Raw genomic sequence first — 12,130 nt, 5'->3', positions numbered from 1 at the left:
CAACAATCTGCAAATGAAGAGAAAACAGTTCAAAACAAAACCGAATTAAACAATGTTAAAAATGAACCTAATGCGAAAGATATATCCGTTTCAATTATTGAATCCGAGCCATAAACTATGTTAGTTCAGTTGTGATATGTGTCGTGCCTCTTTCTACATATTTTTTATGAAGCAAAAACAACTTGCCTAGGCAGATGTATATTGACATCACAGGTCCGCCTGCTTACCCACAATTCGTGTATGCGCTCCAAGGGAGCGCTCCATGAGAGAAAGGCTTTGTGATTGTTTCCGGATTTAAATCCGATCGGATATTACAACGCAGTCCAGTGTACACATTGACGTGCACGCACAAGAACCCTTGACAGTTGTAATTTGATATAAAAGTAGAATGCTGTGTAGTGATATGCGTGCTATGAGTCGCTGGCTAGATATGAAAAGCCGAAAACTCCACAGATCCAACGTGTGATTCCTCTAGTATTTTTAATTCTCTTCTTTGGATCCCTTTTTACGTTGTGTATTTTCTTCTTACTATCTCAGTAGTTAAGACACTTGTCTTATCAGGAATAGCAATGCAACAATTCAGTTCTACATTTTTATTTCAAGTTGGATACATATGGTTACAATGCATAATAGTTTACATTAGCATACTTTAAAATTAACATCTTTCTCTTAACCCTAACTCCTGTAAAAGTCTAACAAGCATGGATAGACTCGGGGAATCGCTACATCGTATGGTCATCTAAAGAACCAAGGCGATGTCTGCCCTCTCTGAGAATTCAGCGGCAGTCTCTAGGAACTCAGGTGGTCATCTCTACGGAACTCGCAAGGTATCTGTCCAGAACCCAATAATATCTAAAATATATAGGACCTAAATCACTCTTATAGCATAGACAGTGTCCCTGAGACCGCTCTGTCAATTATTTAATAGGACAAATATTACGTAATTAATTATGATGATTGATTTCTAAGCCAAATGATGCAATAGTAATTTTCCAACACAAGTTATCATGATATTCTGAGTTCACCTAGAAATATCTATGGTTTGGTTTATAAATCTTTTTATGTGTACTTATTTTAATTTGAGTACGACTTGGATGCTAATGGCTGGTTCACAAACGACAAAATAATAACACAAGGTACAATTTTATAGATACACAATCACTGAGTTTAATACTAAACGACGTTTCGGCGAGGATACTCTCGTCTTTATCAAGCAAATGATACAGGTATGTGAATAGTAGGCAAATATATACAGAATATGCAACAAAGATAAGAATCAAATACAATTAAATCTTAACACCTTTGATTGGGGGGGGGGGCATTTACAACTTAACATACACATCGGAAACTCTTACAGGGATTAAAAGGAGGGGAATTCTATTATTTATAAAGATCGATGTGTTAAAACACTATTAATGGGAAACCAATTAACCTGAGCTATAGATAAACAATAATATAAAGAGAAGTGTGTGGGAAAATCATAAAAGATAAAACTTATAATTCGACTGTAAAATTGGACGGGGAAAACCGTAAATATATTAATTCAATAAACTGAAAAATCGAGGATTGTGAAATATATCTCCAGACTGTAAAACTTAAAAGTACTGAAAACCAAGAAATGTAAAATGTATAATAATTAGACTGTGAAAAACTGGATATGCACTGAAAAAGTATGGGAGTCAATAAGTTGGAAATCATGAAGGATATAACCTATTATTAGAGTATAAACCTCGACGAGAGAAACCGTAAATATATTAATTCTATGAATTGAAAGTCAATAAAATATATTTTTCAGTTTATTGAATTAATATATTTACGGCTTCCCCCGTCCAATTTTACAGTCGAATAATAAGTTTTATCTTTTATGATTTTCCCACACACTTCTCTTTATATTATTGTTTATCTATAGCTCAGGTTAATTGGTTTCCCATTAATAGTGTTAACACATTGACCTAGTTTGTGTCGAGTGGACGTTAAACTCCATTTCTCTCTCTCTCTAATTGGTTTTCCATTAATAGTGTTAATACATCGATCTTTATAAATAATAGGATTCCCCTCCCTTTAATCCCTGTGTAGGTTTTAGTTGTAAATGGCCCCCTAATCAAAGGTGTTAAGATTTAATTGTATTTGATTCTTATCTTTGTTGCATATTCTGTATATATACTATTCAAAAAAAGTAGGGGATATTTGATTTTTAAGTGTTATTAAAGTCACCTAATGAAACTGACGAAGAAACAAATGACAAAATGAAATGAAGTTCACATTCATCGATTTATTCCAAATGATCGTTAGACTAAGTAAGGCACAGACTGACCATTATAAGGGTAAAATGATACCCGGGGTCAAACAGCAAAGTTACCACAGCATCACAACCAAGTCAGTAACGGGTAAATCCTCCTCTGTTTGCCAAACAAGCATTGATCCGACGTGGCATACTCCTAATGAGACGTCTAAGGTCATTTTGGTCCAGATTGTCCCATTCCTGTTGCAACGCAGCAGCAAGTTCTTGGACATTGGCAGGACGTTGTTGACGTTGACGTAACCTCTGTCCAAGCATGTCCCAGACATGCTCGATGGGGGAGAGGTCGGGACTCAGTGCTGGCCACGGTAATGTGGTGATGTTCTGTTGTTGGAGGTAACCTGTAACGATCCTGGCCCTGTGACATCTTGCGTTGTCATCCTGGAAGATGAAACGGCGGCCATGACGTCGTGCGAACGGCACAACATGGACTGCCAAGATGTTGTCCCGGTAGTACTGGCCTGTAACACGCCCTGCAACAACATGTAAAGCCGTTCTTCCAGCAACAGTGATGCCTCCCCACACCATAACAGAACCACCCCCAAATCGATCATGTCTGATGACGTTAACGTCTTGGAAGCGCTCGTTTCGACGACGCCACACCCTCCTACGTCTGTCCAAAAAATCAACAGTGAACCTTGACTCATCTGAAAACATCACATTGCTCCAGCGTCGATTATCCCAGTGTTGACGATCCCTACACCAACGACGTCTTGCCTGAATGTGATGATCTCTCAAACAAGGGATCACGCGAGGACGTCGGGCGCGAAGGTGACCCCTATGCAGTCGATTCCGAATCGTCTGGCCACTCACTCTCACACCAGTGTCTGTTTGAAGACGAGCGCTGATCTGATTTGCTGTGATGACACGATTTCTCAAGGCCAAGGTACGGATAAATCGATCCTGGGCTTGAGTTGTCGCCCTTGGTCGACCTGAGCGTGGTCTGTCCTGTACAGATTGTGTATCACGGTATCTGGACCATAGCCTGCTTATGACAGACTGAGAAACATTCATCGTCCGCGCCACAACCGCCTGTGTTGTGCCGATCTGTAGCATGCCAAGGGCACGTAACCTTTCATTTTGGGTAAGCCGACGCATATCAAAATTTGTTTTCTGGTCACTAAAACAATTAAACTGATGTTTCCACCCTGGAATTCAATGCCACAATGACTGTAACATTCAAAGTCAGAGTCGTGCAAATCTTGGGTTGGACCCCCATGATGATCCCAAGCATCACCTGCATTCCATGCGGTAGCTATTGGTGCGTTTGGGCGTCACATGTAACTGGAAATGTTTCTTCTGTTAGGTTCTATAGTGGCTTTTTTCGTAGTCATTTGCATATTTTAGTATTATGCCCCCAAAATCAAATATCCCCTACTTTTTTTGAATAGTATATTTGCCTACTATTCACATACCTGTATCATTTGATTGATAAAGACGAGAGTATCCTCGTCGAAACGTCGCTTAGTATTAAACTCAGTAATTGTGTATCCATAAAATTGTACCTTGTGTTAATATGATTAATTACTAAATGCCAATCAAAGAAGACAAAATATTAATTTACAAAAACGTTTGTATTTCAAGTTGATTAGATATTACAATAGATTTAAAAAAACAACAACAACAACATATGGATGTAAATCATTTCTATACATTCGTATCACATTAATATGTGCTTTTAGACCGACAAACGGCTTTTTTAATGTCCCAAATAATACAGTTATTCTCCCTGAAATAGAAAATTAAATGGTTTTATAACATGTATGGTCTGGTGATACATTGGTTGGTTAAACTGACTGACATAATTATTTCCAGTTTACACTAAATATGTTATTTCCTTGTACACAAAAATGTCAACAGTTATATAAATTGTGGTATAAATATACACTACATGTGTAAGCCTGATGATTAATTAGGTACATGTAATTGGTTCGGGTTGCCCTGCCCCAAAATAACATTTCAGAACGTTATATTTTTGCAAGTGATGATTAAGGAACTTCTGTCCAAAACCTTTTAGTCCTTACAGCTTCCCAAGAAACAAAACCACCTGGATAATTACATTTTTGTACTCAACGATGAAGGGTTTTCAGCACAAACACTGTTTAGTGCTACAAGCTTCTCAAGAAACAGACCCGACTGGACGACCAGGACATAATTGAAATTTACAATCTAAACATTTTTTAGGTCTGTGTCTCATTTTTCCCAAACATTTATTTTGAATTTATTTAATCCATTTCATTTTGTGAGTAGGCTATGAAATTAATATAACCAGCGTTATTGCCGAATCCCGAATAAAATACTGGCCACCCAACTTTACTACTACGGTCGGAGGTAGCGAGAAAATGGTCGGATGCAAGGAAGACCGATCTGTTTTAGTGCCGAAACCCGAATAAGGCGCTGACTACTCAACGTTCACTTACCCCTACTGTCGGGATAGCGAGTGAAGGTCGAATGCAAGGTAGGCCGGTCTGTTACCATGCCAAATTCCAAATCTGGATCGTTATCCGTCATTCGCGAATCCCGAAGCCCGTATCACGTGCCATCTTTACGTTGCCTTTAAAACACACATACACTTTAAAGTATGACAAATTCTAATACACATCAGTTTTGATAACACAAAATCTACCAACTATGATGTATTTCATCAAAGTAGCATTCTTTATATCTTAGTGGTTTCCACTTCGGGAGTCAGGGTGACCCAATGAGTAATGCACTGGCTGGCTCCGCTGTCTGGCAAAAATCGCCTCATAGCACACTACGTGGCATATGACCGTCTTCAATAGACATCATACCCCCTTTCATCTCATTTACACTTTATGACATTATGGACTGTTTAACAATAATGTATACTATATCACTCTACTAAGTGAACTTACTTGGTCTTAGAGAAACTTATCAATTTTACAATCTGTCTAATAAAATGACAAATTGACACTTTTTCCCGTGAATTATGATGCACCGAGATGACAAAATATAAGAACATAAAAACTACTGTAATACTTCACACATAAGTGTACTATTAAGATGGCCATGAAAGAGAAAACGATACATAACAACTGACATCCTATTATATAAGGGTTATAATAGTGTTATTATTGAGGTTTTGCTTCTCCCCTTAACCATGAAATGAAATCCGGTTTACCCCCCCCCCCCCCTAGTTTTCTGCATCAATCGGGATATTGAAGATCGTGATGCGCGATGAAGTGTGCTACGTCGTATGTGGTAAATTTGAGAGGGGCACAGGCGTTTTCGCCTATTTTTCTTCGAATTCCAACAGAAAGGAGTTCTTTAACATGCACCCATCCCTTCCCGTCAAAGGGTAAACCAGCGCTTTCCATAGGAACTGTCTCGATATACACCGGTGTCAATATATCTTGGTTAGTGGGCCAGCATCTTGCTTAGAAGAAACCCGTCCCGAAAACCGGCCTCTCTATTTATGTCTATAAATAGAACTAGTTTGCAAGGATTACGTAAAGATAAAAATACATTATTTATTCATTCATTGCATAAATGTCAGTTTTCTGTCACTTTGAGGTACTTTCGGATACAAATTATGTCTAAGAAAATAAACCGGATGCAGTACCTTGGCAGGATTTGGTGAACGCCCTTTAAATATAGATATAATGCAAGTCTAATATTGTAAACAGTATAATGATAGATCAGCCTTGAATACGTGTAACTTCCTCATCATGATGTTACGACTATTTCTGATATTTTCCCTATGTATATGTAACTGGATTTTGATAATGGGAGTTGCCGGTGATGGATTATGGCGAAAACTTTTTTTCTCGTCTCCTGAATTTGTATTTTGGCTTATAGGTAAGTTGTCGATTAAATGTTAAATTAATACCCACTGCATGTTCAGGTTAAACTAGATTTAATAATAATATCTAGAACTGCGATGCAGTGCTGAAGGGTTTCACAGGTGACCTTCTGTCTTACGGCAACGTCACTTCTCATACCGATGAAAGTCGATACCTTTTACCAGACATTCAGAAATATCAGATCAATTATATATTTGTAGGTGACATTTTAATGGCATGTGTTGATAATACTGAGGATTCAACTTTAATGCAAATTGACATTTTGGTCCTACATGAAATGCCTTCTGAAATGAACACAAATCTTAATTTATTCGTTTATTGCATTAGCATTACCCAAAGCACAAATAACATAGGTTCTGCATTAATCCAGTCCACCCGATTTTAATGATGCCTTATGAACGCGATAAATGTTACGGTTTTAATGGATTTTTTTTCAAACTTTGGTGGTCAGTTACGAAGTACCAACATCATCACTTTAAAGTATTGCGCATGCGCGGGATAGTCGTTACTTTTGTATTAACTGTAAAATATTTTCTATAAGTTTTATAGTTATCGATAACGGATGTGATATATTTTTGTTCTATAGTTGATGAATAGGACCGTTTGATGTGAAGTACATGTATTGTGCCTACTGTTTACCTTAGCTATTGTGAAGAATCATTAATTAATATGCATTTAACATTTTATTCATGTAGTCATTAATTTGTATAATTTAAATCAATTAATTACTTCTCCTACTAGATATAACGAGTATGGCTGTAATTCATGTTTAGACCGGCTTTTGACAAATTCACCTACGTATGTCAAGAATTCTGGCATTTTGACTAATTTTTGTAGTGACCATATTCCTGTCAACTCCAATTTAACAGCCCGAAAGTTCACTGCTTTGAAATGGGTATCTGGGACTACAACAACATTGTTATTCGGCCTTGTTACATACACTGTTAATACTGATTGGAAATCATTTTAAAAGATAGTGATGTGGATGAATCTTGTATCAAATTCACAAATAAGTTGACGGGTATAGCAAACACAAATATTCCAAATAAAGTAGTCATAATTAGACCTAGAGACAAATCATGGTTGAACAATGAAATAAGGAAACTTAGTAGATTCAAAAATAAACTTCATAAGAAAGCAAGAAAGTCAGATTTGGCAGCCCAATGGGGAAAATTTCGTAAAACAGGGAATGACTATATTTTCTTAATTCGGCAATGTAAAAAACTACACTTTGAACAGCTGGGGACTTTGGCAAACACTGGTAATAATTTTAGTACTAAATCCTGGAGGAAATTAGTCAACTCATTTGTGAAAGATAAGGGTTCACACGGATTCTATTCCTCCGTTAAGCGACAATAACACCATACATATTACCCCAAAATATAAAGTAAATTGCCTTAATGATTATTTTGTTCGTCAGGCAACACCAGATGATACAAATTATACACTTCCTTCATTGAAATATGCACAACACACGATTATTAACATTGTTTTACCTCTGTTATATCAGTAAAGCTTTTGACAGAGTCTGGGACACTGAACTATGTCAGAAACCCGACGTCTCTGGTGTCAGAGGTGACCTACTCCTCTGGTTTAGAAGTTATCTATGCAACAGACAACAAATGGCGGTACTGAGTAGTATCTTCTCTGACCCAGGGATGTAACTGCTGGTGTTCCACAGGGCTCTGTTCTCGGGCCTTTCCTTTTTTTAATGTACATAAACGATATTATCGAATTATAGAATCAAATATAAAGCTATTTGCCGACTTTATATATCAATCGAAGATCCGACCGAATGCGTGCGTGTTTTAAATCAAGATATTAAGAGAATAAATGAATGGTCAAAGATATGGCTGATATATTTTAATACCCTCAAAACGGAAACTCTCGCGATTTCAGTTAAGACACAGCACAATGTACCTCACCCTTTCATGGGGTCGGTACAAATTAAAGAAGTAAAAGAATATTAACATCTTGGCGTTTTCTTCCAGTCTAACGGCAAATGTCATTCACATGTAAATTCAATCAGTCAAAACGTGTATTAACGTGTTTCGTTCATTGAAATACCGATTAAACCGAAAATCCCTAAAAACTATCTATACCTCTTTCATGCTGCCACGTTTTGATTATGGGGATTATATATGGAACGGTTGCACAGATCACTTGTCCAATCAGCTTGCCCACCTGCACCTTGACGCACCCCGCACTATCTCCTGTAAAAGGAACCAGCCATTCCGTTCTCTACAGTGGAGCGGGTTTCATTACCCTACGTGAAAGACGCAGGCGACATAAATTAATTTTGATGTACAAAATTTTAAATAATATAACCCCAGACTATCTCTCTGCTTCGGTTTACTTCCGGGGTGAGATGTGTCAATAACGTAATATTCGAAATTCGAAAAGGGTAGATTTAAAGTAAATGTTTCAAGGTACTCAAAGAAACAAAAATGAGTAAAATAGGTCAAAAAGTTACAGTTATGTGGATCTTTTTTTTGTCAGTAAAATTCGGTGAATTCGGATTCGTAAAACGTTTTGAAAATAGTTTTAATCCAAAGCCACCATTTTTTTTTGGGGGGGGGGGTAGGTCAAAGTTTCAGAAAGATCCTATTGTTAGATTCTGAGATGTAAGATTTGCAGGACCCCCCTCCCCCGACACACACACACAAAATAATAATCTTAACAGAAACAGTAAGCTTTCATTTTTCACAATAAGCGTTCGTATGCAGTATGAAAACTTATTAATAATAGATACCAAGTGAAACAAATTCTTATTGTTTTTGTCACTTCAGATCAAAATATTCAGGGAGGTGATGGTGGTGATGATAATGATGCAGGAGACCCACTGTTAGATGCATATTGCACATATTTAAAAGAACAGGGTTTGACTTCAAATCTGTGTGTTTAAGGGCCGGACACTTAAAACATACACAGACGGTGTTCTATATTATGTTGAATAAAATAGTCAGCTTAGTTTTGAATGTGAATAAAATTTAGGCCGATTCCGAGACGAAGATATGTGTTTTATGTAGACCGCAGTTTTATGTTCAGCGGAAGCTCAGTGACTAAGGCTCTGACCCGCTAACCAGGAGGTATTTGTTTGGTTTTCATTGAGCGCAGCGTAGGGGAGGCAAAGTTTATTTGGACAGCGAATAAACCTGGGCTATTTGGATAATGACATGTTTTTATTTCTATGGTTATTTTTTAGAGGAGTAATTTGGTTGGAAGCAATGAGGTCACGAGAGGATGAGTCCTGTGAATATTTATCGTTCCGCGATTTTCCATTATGGAGTTATCCTCCCTTTGCGATAGAGGCTTATTTTTTTTAGCATGGGGTTAATGAGAGAGTGAGAGCTCTACTATTCAACGTCCCGACGCCACTTTCCATTCCGGAGTTATCGCAAAACCGGCTACAGTTTTTTACCGGATAATTCAGCGTGAAGCATTGTTGTTATGAGAAATGAAATGAAATGAAATGGGATTTAACGTCCCACTGTTCTGCTCCTAAACTGGGCTAATTAAAACGGGCATACGCCATACAGTGTGCTATGAGGGAAATTTTGCCCGAGCAGCGGCGCTACGGCGTACTCTTATATCGAATTCCAACTGCCAAGGGATCCTTTACGTGCACGCCAATTTGTACACGGGATCTCGGTTTTTCGTCCCATCCGAACGACTAGACAGCTGTCCTTGTCAGGCCCTCCGTCCTGCATCACTAACAAGGGGAAACCAAGCCGGAAAATCTTTCTCGGCCAATGCGGAGATCGAACACCCGACCTCCAGGCTGGAGCCAGCGTCTTACCTACTTAGCCACCGTGATCCCCTGTTGTTATGAGAAAGCGAACCCTATCAAAAGTGAGGTTTCCACGACTTTCCTTTCCGGATTTATTCCTATTTTTGCCGAATGCTTTGTAAACACGATACAGACTATGCTATGATTTTTCCAATTAAGTGTGAAGAATTGAATGAGCCTTATAGATAATCAGCTTTCCGGAATTACCCCCCCCCCCCCGTCCCATAGTCAGCGTTCTGTGACCTGCCGTATCAGAATTAGTTATACATCCTATATCATCCAGTAGTTGCCAGGCAAGATACGCCTACAGTTTGCAAGAGATGGATAGATTACAAGGTAAATAAAAGGCGAATTTTCGTTCAGTCAGGGGCCATAATCCAGGAAGTTGTGATCTGTAATGCGCGAATTCGAAATGGACTGAGATATTTGGGATATAAAGATATATTTTAAATTTCATCAAAACCGGATAAAAATTGTGACTTCTAGAGAGTCCATAACCTTGGTATTACATACTTTTACACTATTAGTCTACAAAGAGTGCCCATTTTGTCAGACAGTTTTGGTCCGATTTTCACGAAATTCGCACTCAATCGTCATCAGGGTGTAACGGTGATACATTTGAACACTTTGTAAAAATGGATAAAAATTCTGACCTCTAGAGGGAACATAAGTTAAAAAGGTGATTTTTCGTACAATCACGGGCCATAATCCAGGAAATTACGGTCTGATATGCGCAATTATCGCAAGAAACCAAGATCTTTGGATTATAATCATATATTTCAAGTTTCATCAAAATCGGATACACATTGTGGCCTCTAGAGTGTCCACAACCTTCATATACCATATATTAGTCTCTTTAACGTACGGAGGGTCTGGGACCGTTGTCAATATTTAACGAAAAGTTCCACTGCGTACCTTCCAGCAATAAATCTCATCATTCTTTAATTTTTATAAACAAACATGAATTGTGACGACGAATTAGGATTAATTAAAACAAAACCATAGATAGGCACATGAAATTTTACAATGATTTTACGATAATCCATGAAGTTTCGATCCGATACATGTTAATATCGAAAGGAACCGAGATCGTTTGGAGATAAACCTATATTTCAAGTTTCCACAAAATCGGACGGACAGGGGCGACGACAATATACGTCCACATGAAAATATGGGCTATAAAAACCTTATGTACACGATATAGTCTGCAGTTTTTGAAGGATATTTTTTTTTCAATTTGGTGTAAAGCACTGTTGTCACGAGAGGACGGACCCTATCGATATTCAGCGTTTGGCAACCTTTCGCACCAGATTTATTTGCCCGTTTCCGAAAACCCTCCCGGCGTGGTAGAGGCTACAGTTTTTAACATATATATTTCAAACTTTAAACGCGATAGATCCATTCCTTGTCAAATTTGGTCAACGTCGACGTTTTCCTTTGAATAAGCTACTGTCGAGCTTTAGAAAAAGCCATGAAATTTTATTCTTTCTAAACGACACGGTCTTGTCTTGTCAGTCGTATACGGGGAGAAAGAGAAATAAGGTGTAATGTCAACTCATTAAAACTATGTCATTTCGAGATTAACAGTGAGAAGAAACACATTGTCCCGCACAGATGTGATATCGAAACCACGCAACTCGACTCCCGAAATGATCTAGTGGACGTTGAACCGCATTTCTCTCTCAAATAAGGAGCATTTTTGGAAAGGCCAGGCCCGTATCTAACGTATCACACCGGCAACGCCTACGAGACTGTCAAAGGAGATGTTGTTACCCGCACACTGTTAGTCTAATAAATTAATCGGAACTAGAACAATAGGAACTTAGAAAGGCTTTAATAAAAATGAAAGAAACATATATGATACATTATAATTTTTGGTTGGGATAGCTCATTTAAATCCGGGTATCCAGAATTACAAGATTTCGGGACGATTTGTGGTCGTGTAGTAGTAATAAGCACTTACAAAACACTTTCTTCTGAAACGCTTCCTGAGCCAGGATAATAATAATATCCAGTCTACAACTACAAGACACGAAGGCTAAATATACGTAAAACAAACGCTGTTAAAATACTGTCTTGAGCTATGATAATAACCCAGTCTACAAGACGTAAGGGCTATTATTCACATACCTGTATCATTTGCTTGATAAAGACGAGAGTATCCTCGTCGAAGTGCCGCTTAGTATTAAACTCAGTAATTGTGTATCCATAAAATTG

The 12,130-nt window shown here is 37.9% G+C and overlaps 1 long non-coding RNA gene across 1 annotated transcript; it reads left to right on the top strand.

The window, feature by feature from the left end:
* The first annotated feature begins 5,852 nt into the window (after positions 1-5,852).
* LOC126827212 (uncharacterized) lies at positions 5,853-9,125 on the top strand. The gene is made up of 2 exons (XR_007682608.2): positions 5,853-6,118; positions 8,913-9,125. It is a non-coding gene; the product is annotated as an uncharacterized LOC126827212 (long non-coding RNA).
* Positions 9,126-12,130: the final 3,005 nt, after the last annotated feature.

Source organism: Patella vulgata, chromosome 7 (genome assembly GCF_932274485.2).
Source record: "Patella vulgata chromosome 7, xgPatVulg1.2, whole genome shotgun sequence".
Lineage (NCBI taxonomy): Eukaryota > Metazoa > Mollusca > Gastropoda > Patellidae > Patella > Patella vulgata.
Note: the sequence above shows the minus strand (reverse complement) of the source record. Positions and strands in the feature narration are given on the sequence as shown.